The 15298-nt window shown below is 45.5% G+C and overlaps 1 long non-coding RNA gene across 1 annotated transcript in view; it reads right to left on the bottom strand.

Annotated features, from left to right (window-relative positions):
- Positions 1-2457: 2457 nt before the first annotated feature.
- Positions 2458-15298, bottom strand: part of LOC122920704 — a 73737-nt gene continuing 60896 nt past the window's right edge. Inside the window, exon 4 of the long non-coding RNA XR_006386928.1 lies at positions 2458-2610. This is a non-coding gene — a long non-coding RNA (uncharacterized LOC122920704). The remainder of the gene's footprint in view (positions 2611-15298) is intronic.

Below are 15298 nucleotides of genomic sequence, written 5' to 3'. Positions count from 1 at the left end.
TTGTCCGCATTATGGACAAGGGTAGGACTGCTCTATCAGGGGCCAGCTGTTTCGTTCCGCAAAATACGGAATGCACGCGGACGTCATCCGTATTTTTTGCAGACCGCAAAATACATACGGTTGTGTGCATGATGCCTTAGCCAGCAATCAGATCAGATTCCTATGATATGGGCTCCTGCAGACACCGAAACCATGTACAGTCCTGGTATAGAGCACCTATGGGACCGGATCATATAGTGCCGCCATACATCGCTTTAATCCGGCGTTATGTTGTCCCATAGAAGTAATATGGCGTTTAGCAGAAATGCCTCTGTGTGAAATTGGAGACATAATTCATGTGTACAGCCCCATCGAATAATGGCGCTTAAAGGGGTTATCCCAGGATTAATGTAAAAAAATGAAAATCAGACATCTTTCTAACAAAGCTAGAACCAGCCCAAAGATCTCCCCATTCATTGTTTTTCTAGATTTATATCGAGCTGACAGCTCAAAGGGAGTGTCCTTTCTGCTGCATCTCAGGGGGCGTGTCCATGCTCACCCTATCACAGCTCAGGAGGCAGTTGAAGGATGAAACTGAGCATGTGCGGCCATCTCAGTGAGCAGGACAGAGAATTTTGAAAATGAACAAACAGCAGGTGGCGCTATACAGAGTCATTTTATAGAATAACTCAGTGACTATACAACATTTTTAGTTACATGCAATTACAAAAGTATTCAGATCCAGGTGCTGGTTTGAAAATTGTAGAATATTTTTTGTGGGACAATCCCTTAATAAATAATAAATACTAATGAAACACAATATGGCCCTGTAGCCTTTGATGACGGCTATTTACTTCCCTCTACAACCAAGAGCCTAATGCATGAGGCAATGAGCGAGTGCCTACAGGTCAGTATTAGGCCTCATGCACACGACCGTATCCACTTTTGCGATTGGCAAATTGTGGATCCACACAACGAGGGTGCATCCCGCATTTTCGCCTTCCCCAGGTCCATCCCTATGTTACTAATGCCTATTCTTGTCCGCAAAACAGACAAGCATAGGACATGATCTATTTCTTTGCGGGGGTGCGGAACTGACATACGGTTGCAGACCGCCCACGGTGTGCTGTCTGCATCTTTTGTGGCCCCATTGAAATGAAGGGGTCCGCATCCATTTGCATGGATTGGATGCGGACCACAATTACGGCAATGTGGGTGAGGCCTTATGGAGTCATAGGGATTCCATGTGCTACTGTACGGTCCCTCCATGATATCTACTCTACAGGCATTGCTTATAGGGAACAGTCCCTCCATAAATGAGTGCATAATCCATGACAGTATTAGGCTACTTTCACACTAGCGTTCGATCGGATCCGTTCTGAACGGATCCGATCATAATAATGCAGACGGAGGCTCCATTCAGAACAGATCCGTCTGCATTATTTTAGCATATAACAGCTAAGTGTGAAAATAGCCTCGTACGGATCCGTCCAGACTTTCAATGTAAAGTCAATGGGGGACGGATCCGCCTGAAGATTGAGCCATATTGTGGCATCTTCAAACGGATCCGTCCCCATTGACTTACATTGTAAGTCTGGACGGATCCGCACGCCTCCGCACGGCCAGGCGGACGGAGCGGAGGCTGAACGCCGCCAGACTGATGCAGTCTGAGCGGATCCGCTCCATTCAGACTGCATCAGGGCTGGACGGCTGCGTTCGGGTCCGCTCGTGAGCCCCTTCAAACGGAGCTCACGAGCGGACCGACGAACGCTAGTGTGAAAGTAGCCTAACCTGTATGTTTTGTAGCTCTGTATGTAATGTTTTCCAAGTATGTCTTTAACAGTAGGGCTGGAGGGAAGGGGTTAGGTTAAGAAAGTGGCATTGGAAGGGGGGGAGGGGCACCGTTTCAGTTTTCGCCTCAGGCATCAGAAAGCTAGGTGCACCCCTGGGTCCATGGGACTCCACACGCATGCGTTCAATGGAAGAATACCTCCGTGCATAAGGTATCTCATGGAACATACCACATTTTCTTTCTGCTGGATCCAAATTCTACAGAAAAACTTTGGTACGAATTTGGAGGCAGCATTATGACACACAAGAACCAGTGCTGCGGTCAGGTAAATGAGCCCAAAAGACATTTTGTTTGATTTTTCTTTTTTTACTTTAACCTTTAAACATTATCCTACCCGAAAAAAATGTCCCATTCGACTGATATGCAGCGATGTGTAAGGGCTTAATGGTTCCAGTGTGTGATCTTTGCACTGCAAGAGCCCCGTGGAGCTCATGTTAAAATGCGTGAAGAGGACACGGATTTAGAAGAATGCGGCAGAGCACGCCAAAGATTTTAGCAATGTAGGTTCTGCAGCAAAAAGTGTTAGGGGCGTACATGCAGTCCTCAAATCGTAGATCTGCAAAACACGCATCCCGGCCAAGTGCATGCCGCAAAGCGGACAAGAATAGAACATGTATTTTTTGGGGGGCTGCCGGACCCATGTGCTGCCCGCATCTTTTGCGGCCCCATTGAGATGACTGGGTCCGCATCTGATCTGCAAAAAAACACAGCTGGCCCTATCGTTCAGCTGACAGCTCACGTGCACACGTATGTTCGGCTCGACTGAGCATGCATGTGTCCTAAATGGGGAGGAAACAAAAGGATGGGTCAGTTATCAGATGCTGGGGGAGACTCAGAAGGTACAAACTGAAAAGAATAACGTGGTGTCAGCAGGAGGTGCTCAAACCCACATGCAGTCGTGCATATATATATATAGGGGAGCAAATCCTGCACTTGTGGCCCGTTGCTAACGGCGATCCCCAGCAAAAATGCATACGGTGGAGGATGCCCGCAGCGAACCACAAGTACCACAATAGACATCCTACACAAGGTAGCAATTGTGTGGATGTGATAATCAATATAACAAAATAACAAAGACAGGTGCACTCTGTGGTCTTACTAAACCCTCAAACTGATTTTAAAATTGAGAGATTAGTCAACATATCCTACGGTGTAGGACATGTCTAAGCCCGGGGACCACGGCAAGGTTTCTCAAGTAGCTCGGGACCTAACACTCTCCTACCTGAGCCGTATGGGCAAATACCAGGAGCCAGTGGGCAAATTACAGGAGCATAAGGCCGACTCACCAACAACTCACCAGTTACCTCCAGCATGTAACCATGCTTGCAATGGGAGGAGGGAGGAGTCTGCGAGTCCCACTCAAGACTGGCTGATATGGCCCAGGCCTCACAGGTGCACCTAAATGTAGCCTGTAGATGGAAAACAGGCACATTTGAATTGGAGTTTATACACCTCCAAGAATCTCTATATATATATACAAACTGAAAAGAATAACGTGGTGTCAGCAGGAGGTGCTCAAACCCACATGCAGTCGTGCATATATATATATAGGGGAGCAAATCCTGTTGTTTGTGAGTCGGCCTTATGCTCCTGTAATTTGCCCACTGGCTCCTGGTATTTGTCCATACGGCTCAGGTAGGAGAGTGTTAGGTCCCGGGCTACTTGAGAAACCTTGCCGTGGTGCCCGGGCTTAGACATGTCCTACACCGTAGGATATGTTGACTAATCTCTCAATTTTAAAATCAGTTTGAGGGTTTAGTAATACCGCAGAGTGCACCTAGTCTTTGTTATTTTGTTATATGGAGACTCAGAAGGGACTCATACACATTAGATGGTCAGCTGTCGGGTTTTGCTCAGTATTCCAAAATAATGGGGTATAGTGGTACAACTCCAGGGGGTTCTGATTGCTCTGGGTCCCGAAGTGAAGCTAGGTCTGTAGGTGCTAGGCCCATGAAACAGCACTAATGTTACAGTATGCATTGGGGAGCCCTATTACTGATTCTACACCTCTACATATAACTGACCCGAGAAGAGCAGGCCATACATTTTAGACAGCATTTTAATTTGGCAGACAGCTGTTGCTCCCAACTCTCCCATACACATGAGCATCTGACTGAAAGGGTTAATGCAGAGCTAGCTAATACTGAGAGTCTTTGGGACTTTCTAACTATGCACTGAGAAGTTAGAAATCCTCCACAGTTACTATTACTAAGAGACATTGCAAAGATATAGAAGGAAAAAAATAGACACACTGGGGGAGATTTATTAAACTGGTGTAAAGCAGAACTGGCTTAGTTGCCCATAGCAACCAATCAGATTCTACCTTTTATTTTCCAGAAGAGCTGTCAAAAATGAAATCTGATTGGTTCGTATGAGCAACTAAGCCAGTTCTACTTTACACCAGTTTGATAAATCTGCCCCACTGACTTTTTGACTGTCTGGTTTAGCTATGTTTATGTCTGCAGACTTGTTTATGTCTGGAAAAACTGCTTAGTCATTCCCATAGACTTGTATTGAAACTTTATACAAGTTTATGTCAGGCTGAAATTCAAACATTGTTTCTGTTTAGGCCGTGATTCTCCACTCTATTCCTTCCACTAGAAGATTCTAGTTTGGTTAGAAACTATATGGAGCACAGTTAGAGCCCCGAGTTGTCTGCAGATTGTACAAGTGACCAGAATAAGAAGCTGAGACAGGGATACTCTGCCAGCCCTTTGGCCAGGGTACCAGCCTTCTGATAGAGAGAGATAGCTTTACTCAGCATGGAACCTTCTTCTGCCAGGGAGGAGACTGGGGAAGCCAACTGGTTTAATGCAGACCCTGAATCTCTGCACTTATTTCCCACTGGGGTGCATCATGCCTTATGATCTCTTCTGGAGAGCAGCAACATGTGGTGACACCTTGACAGTGTCTGGCGGACCCAGCATAGCACTGAGGCCACCCCAAACCTGGCCAGTGTACATATTTTCTGACAGGACAGAAGGGAGAATGTTGCTGTCAGACACCCGTCTCTTGAAGACAAAATCCATCAGCCCAGTCCTTCTCCTTCTAGGTCATCAATATCTGATCAATGAAAGCCCGACACCCGGAACCTCCACTAATCAACTGTTTAAAAAGGTTGTAGGACTTACACATTGGCCATGTGACCAATGAACATGACATCACAGGATGCGGCCCCATTGCTCACCGGAGCTCCACGGATTCTTTAAACAGGTGATCGGCGGTGGTCCCAGGACTCTGATCAGATATTGATGACCTATCCTGAAGACATGCAATCAATATCAAACTCCTTGGAAACCACCTTTAAAGAAATAAAAAACAATATGATCACATTTTTTAAAGAAAAATTGCATTTTTCCCAGACAAAGGGGCTTTAAAGTCCTCAATTAAGATTAACCAAGAGTAACACTATTTATTAGGCCAGCGCGGGGTTTTATGGAACGTTCCTTCACATAAAAGCGCATGTATTAGGCCACTTTTTTGAAAAGCGGCTTTAATTTAGTAGCATTTTTCCTTCTTCATGTAGGTGAAGGGCCCCCCCAATGTGACGTGGCTAGGTTTTAACGATCAGCCCCATCCTCTAGGCCCCGTATAAAGCCCACTGGTGTAAATATCTCGTACAGGTGATTTATGAGAGCCTGCGGTTTGGTACGGCTAATGATTCATGAAGGCTTGTTCATTGGAAGTCTACGCCTGCTTACTATCGGCACACACTGGGTAGAGTAGACCTGCTCTGTCCTTCACAAATTGCCCCATTAAAACCCCAAACAAAAGGTCCTCTCAGTAGCTTACATATTTTCCCACACGTGAGAGAGCAATTGGAAACTTCCTCCTGATAACTAAGAACGTTTGAATTAGAATTTATGAGAAGGGTCTTATGGTCTCCTGGCCTGGGGGCTGAAACAGATCTGCTTGAGCAGAGGGTTTCTCTTTGATGCTGAGAATAACATTCTGGGAGGGATCAGGACGGGCTAATGCAAAGGAAAAGCGCGGAGGCCCATGCTCGGGTCACGCACACTTACCACGCTCTTTTCTTTTCGCTCACATGGTATAAAAGGATGGGTTACGCTTATAGGAAAAAAAACTTATCAGCTGCCGCGGGTACAATTTCTAGGTATGTTGCGTAGTTTTCAACTTCAAGGGGCGTTAAACCTAAGTTCGCAAAAAAAGAGCCTATTGAAAGACGTAGTAGAGCTAAATTTGTCTTTTCACTCGCTCTCTTGGCAGCTCACAAGTAACAAGTGTAACTCATCTGTACATGATGGTCGTAGACCACCTCAGTCTGAGCCTTTTGTCAGTATGAGGTCCCACTGTAACAAAACATGGCAGACTGCAGATTTTTGAGCATTTAAAAATAAGGTCTGTCGATGCACTCCATCCAGACGGATGCCGGAAGGGTATTCTTACAAAATAACTGCATCGGGTGTATATATACAGCAAAGTGCGAGGCCCTAAAGGTGCCATTGCAACGTGCCGGTCCGCAGGGGAGAACACGCAAGGTTCACAATGTGCCGAAGGGTACAATAGTTCATTGGGTACTCACGGTTGGCAGATGCCTCCCTTGGGCCAGCAGTGCAGTGAAGGGGAGAACAGCACTGGATTCTCCGGGGCACACTCTATTACAGGGGACACCGGCCAGGTGGGGATTGAGGTGCCCTTCATGGTGATTGGATTTTCTGGGCGCTTGTGCGGCTGAGCCCCTGAATTAGGTATTGTCGTGACACCAGCACCTTGATGGTGCAAAATGACAAGAGTGGTTGTAGTATGGCGATAGAAGAATGAGGCAGGGTTTGAATCCAACTCAGAACTTTACTGTAACCGAGATCTTGACAGCAATTTTACATCCAGTTATAAACAGTCTCTTATGAGCATGTAGGTTGGATGTGGCAAATCCCAGTAACAAGCTCTACATGTGGCTATATCTCAGGCTCCAATCTCAGTAAAGGTGGTTCAAGTCCTTATTTTCTACACACAAGTGATGCAACAGATGGCCTAATAAACCTACACCTGATTACAAATGCGCCTAGAGCCTAGAATAATGGCTATTGTCCTTCCTTTGTCTTTCCACAATAAAATTAGTAAAATCCACTTGGCACTCCAGTAGAGTAGACTGTAGAATACAGACTTCACCTCTGCCTATTTTCCTTGCTTGACACTGAGACCATGAATTGGCTCCTCTGGGCCGTGGAGCCCAAGAGAGAGCTGAGAGGATGGGGTCCTCTCCTTTCCCATTGCCCCTCACTCCATCTCCTCCTGCTTCCACACTCTAACTCCAACTCCCTACATCTCTCCAACTAACTAGGCCTGAACTGAGCTATATATACTGTGGTGCTATCCCCATCTAGTGGTGTAATATGTGTAGTGCACCTACCAGCCTGTTAACAGGGATCTTTATACAAAAGCGCAAACATACAATATAACAAGATTTGCAGTGCCCAAGTACATTAGTGGGACTCTGCACCATCACATATAAGAGTAAAGTGATCCGAAACTGATTTCAGAGGAACTGGTCAACTGTCTCTTGTGTACGGGGGTGTGCCGACTCTCCCCAGCTGGATACGACATGTTGAGTTTCAATGATGGGTCCTCTTGTTCTTAAAGGGCATCTGTCAGCAGATTTGTCCCTATGACACTGGCTGATCTGTTACATGTGCGCTTGGCAGCTGAAGGCATCTGTGTTGGTCCCATGTTCATATGTGCCCGCATTGCTGAGAAAAATGATTTAATATATGCAAATTAGTCTCTAGGAGCAACGGGGGCGTTACCGTTACACCTAGAGGCTCTTCCCTCTATGTAACTACCGAGCCCTCTGCACTGTAACAGGATCAGGCAAGGAAAATTTCATAAAGCCTGGTCCTGTCAAGTAAAGTACAGAGGACATGGCAATTGCAGAGAGAGCTGAGCCTCTAGGTGTAACGGTAACGCCCCCATTGCTCCTAGAGGCTCATTTGCATATAATAAAACATCATGTTTCTCAGCAATGCGGGCACATATGAACATGGGACCAACACAGATGCCTTCAGCTGCCAAGCGCACATGTAACAGGTCAGCCAGTGTCATAGGTACAAAACTGCTGACAGATGCCCTAAGGGCTCATGCACATGAACGTGTGCCGGCCATGCCCTTATTGCAGACTGCAAACAGCGTGCCGCAATATACAGGCACGGGCCGTTTGCTCACTGTCTCACGGATGCAAACCCATTCACTTGAATGGGTCCGCAATCAGGAGATACGGAGCGAAAGGCAACCGAAGCTAGTACGGAGCACTTCCACTGTATTTTGGTCCATTCCTCTGTTTTTATTTTTTTTCTGTGAGGACGAATCGCGGATCCATTTAAGTTAAATGAGTCTGCATCCGCCATCGCAGGCCGCACGGACAGTGCCTGTGAATTGGAGTCTGCAATGCATGGCACGGGTGTCACACGTCCGTGTGCATGAGCCCTAAGGGAGATAAAATGACTCCAGAAGTGCCCAGCAGCGGCTTATTCCTCTCTCCCCTCACACTCATATCATGCCAAGCTGGCAGATGGATAAAGAGGGATGGCAGGGACAGCTCTCAGCTAGAACAGCGCTCAGCCAACAGTTATCTAAGGTGTACGGGCACCTTAAGGGTATATTCACACTGCGCATACAACGCATGGACTTTCCACAGCCTAGCAGTCCTGAATACACGAATACCCGCCATGCGAACTCCATGCTGCAGACCTGTTGACTTGAATGGGTCCACGATCCGCAAGATACAGCAAAAGATAGGATCTGTTGCGGAGCGGAGGCACGGACTGGAAGCCCACAGATACACTCAAAAGCGTTTCCATGGGCTTTCGGGTCCGTGCCTCCGCACCGCAAAGATAGGACATGCCCTATCTTTTGCCGTATTTGCGGTCTGCAATATGGGCATGGACGGAGGCCATACATTCGTCTGTATGAGCCCTAATACAGTGCCAGCTAAGAAGACGAGATTTTCAAAACCTCATTTACACAGTACGGAAATGGACGTGCCATACGGATTTTGACATTTCCTGCATGTCATTTGCTTGTGTGGATTTTTCGGAGCAGATTTCACCTTTTGCAACGCAAGGGCTGAGAACTGGGGAGAATCCACGTCAAACTCCGCAACAAAAACCACAAGTGACACCAGTGGATTCTGGTGCGGACATGTTAAAAAAAATACTAACGACCCCCAAAAATAACACCGCCCTGGTACAGACCTGGGCCTTTGACACAGTGCCGATACTCCTGGTCCCCTCTGCCATAGAGAAGAGGATGATGGCCGCGGGTGGAACTCTGGTCATGTCATGGTTTATTTTTGGGATTTGGGGTGGGGATGCGGAGTTCTCCTGTAATCTGTTTGCTGGGATTTGCATTTGCTTATTTATTTCTAGGATGACTAAGACACCATGTGAAGGAACCGTTGACATTTGCATCAGGGGAAAATCCGCACAAGTTTTTGGGATGCCCTGCAGTATTTCCTGGTCACAATTAGTTCCAAGGGTGATCTCCTCCCCCCCCTCCATGGAGTGTGAATACACAAGCGCCTCACACATCCCAACTAAAACAGATGGCTATCAGTGATCACTGTGGCCAGGTCCATTTCAGCTGTCTGTTTCCTCTAATCTGGGGTCTCCGAGGGTCTTCGACTAGGTACACACATAAGGATGCAATCAGCGGGGTCTTTATTTATATAGAGGCATGGCTACGTTAAAGGGGGAGTCCAATCTTATGTAAGAGCACACCTTTCCTTGTATGGAGATTGGACGTGCAAATGCGGTCAAGTATTCTGCAAGGAAGGGGCCCCTTAGTTGCATATGATAACAGTTTGCCCTAATAGACAAAATAAAGGTGTCTGTACAGATGATGGATCCCTTACAAGATATTTCCATGGAAAATTGTTTAAATTTTTGCAAATATTGGAGGTCATTTGATGCCTCCTTGCTCTGCCAGAGGATGCACATAATTTATCATGAGGAATGGCGCATCTTTCCATATAATGCTATATGGTGCCGTTCCCCTATTATTCCTATAAATTGCAGAACACGCACAGACACCGTCCATGTTTTGCAGATCCGCGATTTTGCGGACCGCAAAACACACCACGGTCGTGTGCATGAGGCCTATCAGTGATCCCATAGAATTAAATAGGATCGCCGCGGCAGTCACAAGAAATTCAATTCGCCGTGTAGCCCTTGCCTTAGGGCTGTTTCACATGAGCGGATGCAGTGCGTGACATCCGCTGCGTGAATGACAGCCAAGACCCGATGCGGACAGCAGAAGCACGGAGCATTAACATGATTGAGATAAAGTTGTCACCGTGATTTCGTAGTAAAGAGATCACAGAGTCATGTTAAGGGTCCATTCACACGTCCGTTGTTTCTTTCCTAGTCTGTTCCGTTTTTTGCAGAACAGATCTGGACCAGATCAGGACCCATTAATTTTCAATGGGTCCTGAAAAAAATCGGACAGCACAATGTCAGATTTTTTTTCAGGACCCATTGAAAATGAATGGGTCCAGATCTGGTCCAGATCTGTTCCGCAAAAAACGGAACAGACCAGGAAAGAAACAACGGACGTGTGAATGGACCCTTAACATGACTCTGTGATCTCTTTACTACGAAATCACGGTGACAACTTTATCTCAATCATGTTAATGCTCCGTGCTTCTGCTGTCCGCATCGGGTCTTGGCTGTCATTCACGCAGCGGATGTCACGCACGGCATCCGCTCGTGTGAAACAGCCCTTAGAATTGTGCCCCCGCAGAGCACTGAATGGATAATCTAAGACTGTGCAGGCACCCCACCCAACTGGTAACACCAAGTTGTCAATTTATTCATATGCTTCTAGTAGGAATAACAGAGGGATGACACAGAGTCATAAGTAAAGTTGCTCCAGATTTGTCATTTCATGTGGAATATAATTATTTACTAAAACAGACATGTCAGGAGAGGGGACGTGTCCTCTTTGAGTCATATAATATAACCCATCGCTTGCACCACCGCTTTTCTACAGGTGAAACTCGAAAAATTAGAATATTGTGCAAAAGTCCATTTATTTCAGCAATGCAAATTAAAAGGAATTGCATTAATGCAGCTTAAAATTAGAATTTTGTGAAAAGGTTCAATATTCTAGGCTCAAAGTGTCGCACTCTAGTCGGCTAATTAATCCATACCCCCTTAGCAAAGGGGACCTGAGATTGTGACTTTGGGGTTTCATAAGCTGTAAGCCATAATCATCCAAATTATAACAAATAAAGGCCTGAAATATCTCGCTTTGCATGTAATGAGTCTATCACCTTTTAACCTGTTCCGGACATAGGGTGTACCGCTACGCCCTGATTTCTCGATCCTTAAGGACACAGGACGTATCGGTACGCTTGGCGGGCGGTGATCGGAACCCGGTACCTGCCAGGCACCTTGGCTAAATGCGAGGCCCCCCCCCCGTGTAGGCGTTTGCAGCAAACCGCAGGTCAATTCAGACCTGCGGTTTACTGCGTTTCCGGTCATCGATCACTTTGGGGCCAAATTTGTACAGGCCTATGTAGATGGAAGGGAGGTCGCGGTTGATGAGTCTCTCATTGCTTTCAAGGGGAGACTCCTTTTCCGCCAGTATGTGCCCTCCAAGCGGGCGAGGTATGGCGTGAAGCTGTACAAACTTTGTGAGAGTACCTCAGGGTACACTTACAAGTTTCGTGTGTACGAGGGGCGAGATTACCGTATTCAACCCCCAGAATGTCCCCCCACTCTGGGTGTTAGCGGGAAACTTGTGTGGGACCTTATGCACCCACTGCTAGATAAGGGTTACCACCTATACGTGGATAACTTTTATACTAGTAACCCCTTGTTCCAGTCCCTCGCCGCCAGGCATCATCCTGGTCCCTGTGCGAGGTACCGCGGCAACGGCCCTCAAGCCCGATTGTATCGTCGACTACAATCGGTATATGGGAGGAGTTGATCTCTCTGATCAAGTCCTCAAGCCATATAACGCCATGTACAACTCTTTTGTGCTGTCCTGGAGCGCTGGCAACACAGGGACATTCCTTCAGTTCTATGAGGCAGTCCTCAAGGCCCTGATCTTTAATAACCGGGAAGGAGCAGGCCGGAGTACCTCGGGAACTGTAGGCGCCTGAATCGTCCCTGGCCAACACTTTCCAGGTGTGGTCCCCCATACTGGAAAAAAGGGACGGACCCCCAAAAAAGTGCAGAGTGTGTCACAGGAGGGGGATACGGAAGGACACCACCACTCAGTGTGACATGTGCCCCGATCATCCGGGCCTCTGCATTATTGGTTGCTTCAGGGAGTACCATACTTCCATGGAGTACTAAATTTATATCCCAATTTAGCCACTGACAATCGGATAAAAAACTGGTTCTCAGATATGAGACACTAAAACGAATATATATATTTTTTAAATATATTATTTTGTAAAACTAAAATACATATTAGGTATCGCCGCATCCGTAATAATCTGCTCTATAAAAATACCCCCCACCTAACCCCTCAGATGAACATGGTCAAAAAAAAAACTAAATAAAAATGGTGCAAAAAAACTTTTTTTTTTTGTCACCTTACATCACAAAAATTGTAATAGCAAGCGATCAAAAAGTCATATGCCCCCCCAAAATAGTGCCAATAAAACCGTCCTCTCATCCCGCAAAAAATGAGTCCCTACCTAAGATAATCGGCTAAAAAAAAAAAAATGACTCTTAGACTATGGAGATACTAAAATGTTGATAAAAAGATAATATAGTGTAAAACAGGGCCGTCTTTAACAAGGGGCAAAAGGGGCAGCTGCCCCGTACCCAGTTGCTCCTGGGGGGCCCAAGGCAGCTGCCTCTTGAGCCCTACTGGCCACTGCCCCGAGTATCAGGCTATCAGCTACACAGGGGGGTGCTGCCATGCCATGCCATGCCTGCCTGCCGACACTCCAGGCAGCGTACTGTGAGAGCTGTGATTTTCTAGGACCTTAAATGACATCATCACCATGTGACCAGTAACCTTGCAATATTACTGGTCACATGGCTATGAGGTCATCACAGGTCCTGTCTACCAGGAGTGTTGCTGCAGGAGAAGTTTCCCATAATTGTGGAGCTTTTTTTGAGAAGGTTACATCAGGAAAAGGTGACAGGGGCTGTAATGCTAATATACTGTAAGCTACTGTATAGTGGGGTGCTATACTGCTCTACTGTATACTATGATGGCCTATTTTTTGGGCACCATGTCCCATTTGAAACCCCCCTGATGCACCCCTAGAGTAAAAACTCCATAGAAAGCAGCCCCATATAAGAAACTACACCCCTCAAGGTATCCAAAAGTGATTTTACAAACGTTGTTAACCCTTTAGGTGTTCCACAAGAGTTATTGGCAAATAGAGATGAAATTTTAAAATTTTATTTCTGTTAACCTTGCCTCACAAAAATGTAATATAGATAAACTAAAAATCATATTTAGTGCCAACAAAACTGCCACCTTATCCCGTAGTTTCCAAAATGGGGTCACTTTTATGGAGTTTCTACTTTAGGGGTGCATCAGGGGGGCTTCAAATGGGACACGGTGTAAATAAACCAGTCCAGCAAAATCTGCCTTCCAAAAACCACACGGCGCACCTTTCCCCCTACGCCCTACTGTGTGCCCGTACAGTAGTTTACGGCCACATATGGGGTGTTTCTGCAAACTACAGAATCGGGGCAATAAATATAGCATTTTGTTTGGCTGTTAACCCTTGCTTTGTTACTGGAAAAAATGGATTAAAATGGAAAATTTGCCAAAAAATAGAAATTCAAAAATGTCATCCCCATTTGCCAATAAATCAGTTTTGAATACCATGAGGGGTGTAGTTTCTTAGATGGGGTCACTTTTATGGAGTTTCTACTCTAGGGGTGCATCAGGGGGGCTTCAAATGGGACATGGTGTAAATAAACTAGTCCAGCAAAATCTGCCTTCCAAAAACCACACGGCGCACCTTTCCCCCTACGCCCTACTGTGTGCCCGTACAGTAGTTTACGGCCACATATGGGGTGTTTCTGCAAACTACAGAATCGGGGCAATAAATATAGCATTTTGTTTGGCTGTTAACCCTTGCTTTGTTACTGGAAAAAATGGATTAAAATGGAAAATTTGCCAAAAAATCTCCATTTGCCATTATATCTTGTGGAACACCTAAGGGGTTAACAACCTTTGTAAAATCAGTTTTGAATCCCTTGAGGGGTGTCGTTTCTAGAATGGGGTCATATTTTGGTGGTTTCTATTATGTAAGCCTCGCAAAGTGACTTCAGACCTGAACTGGTCCCTAAAAATTGTTTTTTTTTAAATTTCTGAAAAATTTAAAGATTTGCTTCTAAAATTCTAAGCCTTATAACATCCCCAAAAAAATAAAATATCATTCCCAAAATGATCCAAACATGAAGTAGACATATGGGGAATGTAAAGTAATAACTATTTTTGGAGGTATTACTATGTATTATAGAAGTAGAGAAATTGAAACTTGGAAATTTGCAATTTTCATTTTTTTTTTTAAATTTGGTATTTTTTTAATAAATAAAAATTATTTTTTTTAATTTCATTTTACCAGTGTCATGAAGTACAATATCTAAAACTATCTCAGAATGGCCTGGATAAGTCAAAGCGTTTTAAAGTTATCACCACTTAGGCCCCTTTCACACGGGCGAGTATTCCGCGCGGGTGCAATGCGTGAGTTGAACGCATTGCACCCGCACTGAATCCTGACCCATTCATTTCTATGGGGCTGTGCACATGAGCGGTGATTTTTATGCATCACTTGTGCGTTGCGTGAAAATCGCAGCATGCTCTATATTCAGCGTTTTTCATGCAACGCAGGCCCCATAGAAGTGAATGGGGCTGCGTGAAAATCGCAAGCATCTGCAAGCAAGTGCGGATGCGGTGCGATTTTCACGCATGGTTGCTAGGTGACGATCGGGCTGGGGACCCGATCTGTATTATTTTCCCTTATAACATGGTTATAAGGGAAAATAATAGCATTCTGAATACAGAATGCAAAGTAAAATAGTGATGGAGGGGTTAAAAATAAAAAAAATTAACTCACCGAGTCCACTTGATCGCGTAGTTGCATATCTCTGTCTTCTTCTGTAATGTTGAGCTGCCGGCTAAGGACCTGTGGTGACGTCACATCACATGATCCAATCACATGGTCCCTCACCATGGTGATGAACCATGTGATTGGACCATGTGATGAGCACAGTGATGTCATCAAAGGTCCTATTCCTGTGCACAGCAAAGAAGAAGACAGAAGAGATGCCGGTTGCGCGATCAAGTGGATTAAGGTGAGTTAAATTATTATTATTATTATTTTAACCCCTCCAGCGCTATTGTACTATGCATTCTATATTCAGAATGCTATTATTTTCCCTTATAACCATGTTATAAGGGAAAATAATACAATCTACAGAACACCGATCCCAAGCCCGAACTTCTGTGAAGAAGTTCGGGTTTGGGTAC

This window comes from Bufo gargarizans, chromosome 10, assembly GCF_014858855.1.
Source record: "Bufo gargarizans isolate SCDJY-AF-19 chromosome 10, ASM1485885v1, whole genome shotgun sequence".
Lineage (NCBI taxonomy): Eukaryota > Metazoa > Chordata > Amphibia > Anura > Bufonidae > Bufo > Bufo gargarizans.
The sequence above is the reverse complement of the archived record's forward strand: the minus strand, read 5'-3'. Positions and strand labels throughout refer to the sequence as shown.